Source organism: Hyperolius riggenbachi, chromosome 7 (genome assembly GCF_040937935.1).
Source record: "Hyperolius riggenbachi isolate aHypRig1 chromosome 7, aHypRig1.pri, whole genome shotgun sequence".
NCBI lineage: Eukaryota > Metazoa > Chordata > Amphibia > Anura > Hyperoliidae > Hyperolius > Hyperolius riggenbachi.
Window position 1 is genome coordinate 280,493,743 of NC_090652.1, and position 7,694 is coordinate 280,501,436.

A 7,694-nucleotide genomic window follows, 5' to 3' on the forward strand; every position below is an offset into this window, starting at 1 on the left:
TTGAAATGAAGTTAAACAGGAGGAACAACTTACTTTGATTATTTTGCTTGTAAATGTGCTGAAAGGTTATTTTTATCAATTAGGTGATAAATAAGTCATTTATGAGAAGTTTTGTGAATAGAGCCCAATGTGCCCCCGTGCCGCTCACAGAGGCCAGCGGGGGAGCTGCTCCCCTAACCTGAGCTAAGCCAGAGTCACAGTTCCTTCCTCTCCCCCATTATATCTCCGGGTAGCATCATTTGCGTATTGCTGTAATTGCTCCAGATGTAGCCGAGTGCTTGGAATCAGCTGCCCCAAACAAACACGGCACGCCGCTGCCATTGTTTTCATGTTTACTGCAGGAGCCTTTTTCCTTTCTGTTACAATAACTGCTGATTTCAGGCAGTTTATCCCCTAGCTGCATTTCAGTTTACACTCAAGAGCCAAAACAGCAGGGGAACCAATGGAGCAGTGAAGCAGAGTGGTTTTAACAGGAAAATGTGTTACAAGGAGTTCCTCCCTTGGTCCTCCGTAGTCCTTCTGGCATCTCACATTAGAAGTCTTTATCCTCTCAAGTGTGGAGCGCACAGGAGTCTGCAGAGCGCTCCTCTTCCCAGGCACACCCAACGGTAAGCTGCAGTGAGGGGGCTCCGGAGGCCTTGTGTGATGCTGCACCGCTCACTGTAATAGGCTTTCCTGTGGCACAATGTGTGTGGGGGGAAATCAGATCCTCCGAACACTCGGGAATATCCTAGCTTAGGGTTCTGATACCTACTACTCCAATTATCTCTCTCTGTCTATCTTTAGTTGTCATTTAGGCATATGTCACTGTGACAGGTGCTTTAAAGGAGTTATCAGCCAAAAATTACACAATGAGCTTTACTCACCTGGTGCTTTCTCCTGCCCCTTTCAGCCGACTGTCCCACGCCGACCGCTCCGCTCTCCACCACCGCCCTGTGCCTGCGTAGTAAGCCGCGTACAACGTGAGGTTGATTGACAGTGGCGGTTCACGCGGGCGCAGTAAGGACGACCTCTGCACCGTGCATGGAGACCGGGACGGCGGCGGAGAGCGGAGCGGTCAGCGTGGGACAGTCAGCTGGAAGGGGCTGGAGAAAGCCCCAGGTGAGTAAAGCTCATTTTGTAATTTTTGGCTGATAACACCTTTAAAAAAAAAAAAAACTAAATCCAAGGGCGGAAAATTAGTTTCACTTACCTGGGACTTCTACCAGCCCCTTGCAGCCACTCTGTGCCATCAAAGTCAATCAACGATCCTTTGGTCCCCCGCCGCAGCTAAGTTTCATTTTCCCCCGACTGGCAGTCAATGGCCGCGCGTGTCGTTATGCTCCTGTCAAAAATCTCCTACTGCGCCTGTGCAGGACGCTAACGGCAATGGGAGCGTGAACGAGGATGCACGCGGCCGGGGTCGCACAGGTGCAGTGGCCAGTTGGGGCAAAATGAAACTTAGCCGCGGCGGGGGACCGGAGGGTCGTTGATTGACTTCGCCGGCAAAGGGTGGCTGCAGAGGGCTGGTAGAGGTCCCAGGTAAGTGAAATTCTTTTTTTCCTCCTTCAATGTAGGTCCCCTTTAAAGCAAACCTGAACTGAAAATTAAAAGTCAAAATAAACACACACGTCATACTTGCCTCCCATGTAGTCTACTCATCAATCCCTTAGGGTAGGAACACACTAGGCAGAAACGCTAGAGTTTTGTAAAACAGTAGCGTTAAAGGAATACTGTAGGGGGGTCAGCTGAAAATGAGTTTAACTTACCCGGGGCTTCTAATGGTCCCCCGCAGACATCCTGTGCCCGCACAGCCACTCGCCGATGCTCCGGCCCCGCCCCTGGATCACTTCTAGAATTTCAGACTTTAAAGTCTGAAAACCACTGCGCCTGCGTTGCCGTGTCCTCGCACCCGCTGATGTCACCGGGAGCGTACTGCGCAGGCAAAGTATGGTCTGTGCCTGCGCCGTGCGCTCCTGGTGACATCAGGTGAATCGAGGACACGGCAACACAGGCGCAGTGGTTTTCAGACTTTAAAGTCTGAAATTCTAGAAGTGATCCAGGGGTGGGGCTGGAGCATCGGCGAGTGGCTGCGCGGGCACAGGATGTCTGCGGGCGGCCATTAGAAGCCCCGGGTAAGTTCAACTCATTTTCCCCCGACCCCCCCCCCCCCTACAGTATCCCTTTAACGCAAATAATGTAAGTCAATTGGCTGCATGAAAAAACGCATTTGTTTGCGCTCTGCAATGTGCGTTTTTGAAACGCAGAACTTGCTGCATATTTTTCCAAAACACATCTAAAACGCACATATTGTATGTCAATGGTGACTCAGAGGTATAGCATTTTATTGCATATTATTTTTTATGTATTTTGGTATAAAAATCAAGTTTTATGACGTATTTCCGCTTCCTGTTGACTTCCTAGTGATGAGCCAGAGAGGGCATCAAAAATGTGTTTTTATACTGGCCACATTCCAAATAATTTGCATAAATCCCATATAAGAAACGTGTACCAAAAGTACAAAACCGCACTTGCGATTCCTATGTGCGAAATGCAGATACAGTAAGACGCACTCGAAATGCATTTCATTATGCATTATAACTGACAGCAACTGCTATGTTTCGGTTCTGGCAAAATCTTGTCAAAACTGGAGGAAATTGTTGTAAGAAGAAAATAGTGAGCTTCTGTAATACTCATTTGCAGGTAGATCTTGTGTTTATTTTAAATAATTTTAATTAGTTTAGTTTCTGTTTCACTTTCTGACCTTGCTCACCCACGTTTTTGTGGATAGGCTGTGCAGTTTTTGTTATGTTCGCACAGACTGTGTTTTTTACAAATGTGCTACGCTAGTAGTTTTAACAACTTTTTCTATTTTGTAATTTGGAGGCCATAAATCCATTGAGCTTACAAAACAATCAGCAATTAAACCTCATACACACTGTAGACTGTTCTCGGCCACGTTAGCCAGTCAGGACCTTCACGCCTTAAAATCTAGTGTGTACAAGTGTCCACCAAGGTCTGGCAAGCAGTGATGATCAAAAATTCCGTTATTCCCTTCATATTTATTTTTGCGAAAATAATGTAAAATTCAACTTTTGAGCAAAAATTCTATAAAAAATCATTGGGGTTTTTTGCATTTTTTGTTAATTTTTATGTTAAAATGAACGATTTTCACGCTTTTTGTGAATTTTCATGGTAAAAATGATCAATTTTTCCTTTGACCATATTGTATTTCCTTTGACCATATTGCGAAAATACAATGGGCTCGATTCACAAAGCGGTGATAACCCAGTTAAAGACTTTAGGCGTGATAACCATTTTTATCATGCCTAAACTCAGTTTAGGCATGATAAGTTTAGGCATGATAAGTTTAGGCATGCTAAGTTTAGGCGTGATAAGTTTAGGCATGCTAAGTTTAGATAAGTTTATTATGCGCGCAAAGTCCCGCACGCAAAGCAGCGCCATTAAACTCTATGCGAAGTGCACCAGACTTTGCTGGCGCAAAACTTTTGATCAGCTGTGCACTGCGGTGCTAACCCAGTTGGTGCTTAAACTTATAACGCCTAAAAACTTATCACACCTAAACTTATCATGCCTAAACTTATCACACCTAAACTTATCATGCCTAAACAGAGTTTAGGCGTGATAAAGGGCTTTTCACCACGGTGCTAGCTGTTAGCACCGCTTTGTGAATCAGGCCCAATGTATTTGAGCAAATATTTTCTTGCGATTGAAGATAGCCTTTTCAATGTGAAAACGCTTTGGTGACAATTCGCAAGCAACACTGCTGGTGAGGACACATAAAGGTCACCTGAAGTGAGAATGGAGGCTGCCATCTTTATTTACTTAGACAGGACAGCGAGGCAATGTGCATTGTTTAAAAGGAAATACGACCGCCTTCAATGAGTCCTTGTCCACCCCCAACCACCTCTCGGTGGGAGTCCCCCAAGGTTCGGTCCTTGGCCCCCTACTGTTCACCCTATACACATCTTCCATTGACAAAGTTATCTCCTCCATGGGTTTTAACTATCATCTGTATGCAGATGATACCCAGGTCTACCTCCACACCCCTGACATATCCACCACTACCATGGACAAGGTCTCCTCCTGCCTATCAGCCATCTCCTCCTGGATGTCCACTAGGTTCCTGAAACTAAATCTAGACAAAACGGAATTTATGATCTTCCCACCCCGGCCACCATGAACCTCCCAGATGTGCATGTCACTGTTAACCACACTACCATTCGCCCTACCTCTCAAGCTCACTGTCTGGGTGTCACCCTGGACTCCGCACTCTCCTTCACTCCCCACATCCAAAACCTCACAAAGTCCTACCACTTCCACCTTCGTAACATCTGTAAGATTCGCCCTTTCCTGACCTCTGCCACCACCAAACTCCTCATCATTTCCGGCCTCGACTACTGCAATGCCCTGCTGTCTGGTCTCCCTATGACCCGGACAGCCCCACTGCAGTCCATCATGAATGCGGCAGCAAGAATTTCCACTGCTCCCATAGCTCCACCACGGCGGATCCCCTCCTTGAATCCCTCCACTGGCTTCCTATCCAGTCCAGAATCAGATTCAAGATACTGTGTCTGACCTACAAATCTGTCCACAAAACCTGTCTAACCTACATTTCCGATCTTACTCAGAGGTACACACCAAGCCGCTCACTCCGCTCTTCCAGTGAACGTCGCCTAACCACCCCCCGCATCACCCAGTCCCATGCACGCCTCCAGGACTTCTCAAGAGCTGCTCCAACACTATGGAACTCCTCACCTCCACCCATTAGGGCAGCCCCCTCCTTCAACATCTTCAAGAAAGCCCTCAAAACTCACCTTTTCACTCTGGCCTACTACCCCTCACAAGTGCTCTAAACCCACAGCTGCACTCTGGTCCCCTACCTTTCATGTCCTTACCTCTCCCTCTAGATTGTAAGCCTTTGGGCAGGGCCCCCCTCCTTTTGTGTCCTACCTGATCATGCACCTCCATTACTGTGAACCCATGCTATGCATCTGAGTGAACCTAACTTGCCTAATCTCCATGCTCCCATTCAGTGACTGACTAAGCATTACCTTGTACTCATACTGTGCTGCATGATCTGGTCTTTCTTGTATTCATGTATTGTCATTTTGCTGTATGTCACCCCTAAATATTGTCTGTAACCTAAACTAATGTCCAGCGCTGCGTAATATGTTGGCGCTTTATAAATACAATAAATAAATAAAATAAATAATAAATAAATACATTTATCAGCATCATTATTCCTCTTACTTCAGGTGTCTTTGAATGGTCCAGAATTAAATGGAAGTTGAAGTAAAAAAAAAAGATTTTAACTTACCTGGAGCCTCCTCCAGCCCACTAGACTCCTACTGTGCCCACATCCTCCTGATCCCCTCTGGGCAGCGTCGGCGGCCACCATAAAGCAGGCTTGTCTCCGCCAGGCGGTGGCAACTATGCATGTGCAGCCCTGAGCCGCATGCACCCTGGTCGTGCTCTCAGTGAGAATTCTGCGCATGCGCAGTAGGGAATTATGTGTGCTATGCATGCGCAGAACGTTCCCAGCCACAGGAGCGGGTTCAGGGTGCGCGAGGCTTGGGGCTGCGCTTGCTCAGTAGCCCCCTTCTGGCGGGGACCAGCCTGCTTTGTGTAAGTCGCCGCCGGAGGACATTGTGGGCACAGTAGGAGTCTAGGCGGCTGGAAGAAGCCCCAGGTAAGTGAAAATCTTTTTTTTTTTTTTTTTTTTTTTACTTAAGATTCCATTAAAGCCACAATTGACTGCCAAGTCCCCTGCTCCGCAGAAACCATTTAATCATTCCCTACCCCCCCCCACCGCCACCTCATAGACATACAGCACATTGGTTGTTGCCTAGCAACATATCTGCACACGGCTTTGAAACCCTGCAGTGTCACATAGGATCCAGTGTGATCTTAGCGAGTGACAAAAATTATATGTGCGCACCCTCCCAAACAGAAGTTTTCTGAACTGTGCTAAAATCAATTCAGGGTGTACAAAAATATTATAATTAATGTATGTTTTTTTTTTTTTTCGTTAGCTTACAAATCCGCCTTCCAATCAGCATTCCTAATAATCGATACACAACTGAGGGCTGAATTATTTTACCAAGTCAGCTAAATACATTCACCTTGGCTGGGAATCCTTCCATTTGTAATGACATTTTCCACTAAGTTAACCATTAGCAGTGTGAAATGAGAGGGGAAAAAAGCATCTGTCTTTTCTCCATCTTGTGTTTCTTCCAAGCCAAGCAAAGGTAGGGAGCCTTGACAGGAATGAGCACTGCTGGCGTCCAACCAGAAGCTCTGTAACCGGCGGCACCGCAATGAGAATCTCTGCAGAGGGAAGGCAGCAATTAGCGGATAATGAAGAATGAGTCTAACCCCCAAAACTTTCTACAGCTTCTAATGACAGATATCCCAGAATTCCAAACCGTGAACCGGAAATAATTGTGTCTGAAGCTTGGAGGACTGCTGATATGCAGAGGGGTGGGCTGCTTCCAGAGAATGGCGCAAATGAGTACTTTTAGGAAGTAGAGTTCCCACACATAAGTTGTTACCACAGTGAAATTATATTAATAAAGTGTAGCTGTTTCATCCTTTTATTTATGTTTCTTTCCCTCTTTGTGGTCCTGAGCTTCATAATTTTGCGCTGACTGCTTGAATGCTCTGCCTCAAACTACTCCCACCTTCACAGTGACCTACTGCCCATGTATTACTACTCCTGTCCCTGCCACCCTCACAGTAACCTACTGTCACACTAATACTGAACATGTATTACTACTCCCCCCCTCACAGTAACCTACTGTCACACTAATACTGAACATGTATTACTACCCGTCCCCCCTCACAGTAACCTACTGTCACACTAATACTGAACATGTATTACTACCCCCCCCCCCTTCACAGTAACCTACTGTCACACTAATACTGAACATGTATTACTACTCCCCCCCTCACAGTAACCTACTGTCACACTAATACTGGACATGTATTACTACACCCCCCCCCCTCACAGTAACCTACTGTCACACTAATACTGAACATGTATTACTACCCCCCTTCACAGTAACCTACTGTCACACTAATACTGAACATGTATTACTACCCCCCCCCCCCCTTCACAGTAACCTACTGTCACACTAATACTGAACATGTATTACTACCCCCCCCTCCCTTCACAGTAACCTACTGTCACACTAATACTGAACATGTATTACTACCCCCCCTCACAGTAACCTACTGTCACACTAATACTGAACATGTATTACTACCACCCCCCCCCCCCCTCACAGTAACCTACTGTCACACTAATACTGAACATGTATTACTACCCCCCCCCCTCACAGTAACCTACTGTCACACTAATACTGAACATGTATTACTACCCCCCCCCCCTTCACAGTAACCTACTGTCACAATAATACTGAACATGTATTACTACCCCCCCTCACAGTAACCTACTGTCACACTAATACTGAACATGTATTACTACCCCCCTCACAGTAACCTACTGTCACACTAATACTGAACATGTATTACTAACCCCCCCTCACAGTAACCTACTGTCACACTAATACTGAACATGTATTACTACCCCCCCTCACAGTAACCTACTGTCACACTAATACTGACCATGTATTACTACCCCTCCCCCCTCTCCCCATCACCCTTATAGAAATCTACTGTCACACTAATAC

At 46.2% G+C, this 7,694-nt stretch overlaps 1 long non-coding RNA gene across 1 annotated transcript; it reads left to right on the forward strand.

The window, feature by feature from the left end:
• Window positions 1-417: 417 nt before the first annotated feature.
• Window positions 418-6,591, forward strand: LOC137525860 (uncharacterized). Its single transcript, XR_011023040.1, has 2 exons — window positions 418-608; window positions 6,036-6,591. It is a non-coding gene; the product is annotated as an uncharacterized lncRNA (long non-coding RNA).
• The last annotated feature ends 1,103 nt before the right edge of the window (window positions 6,592-7,694 follow it).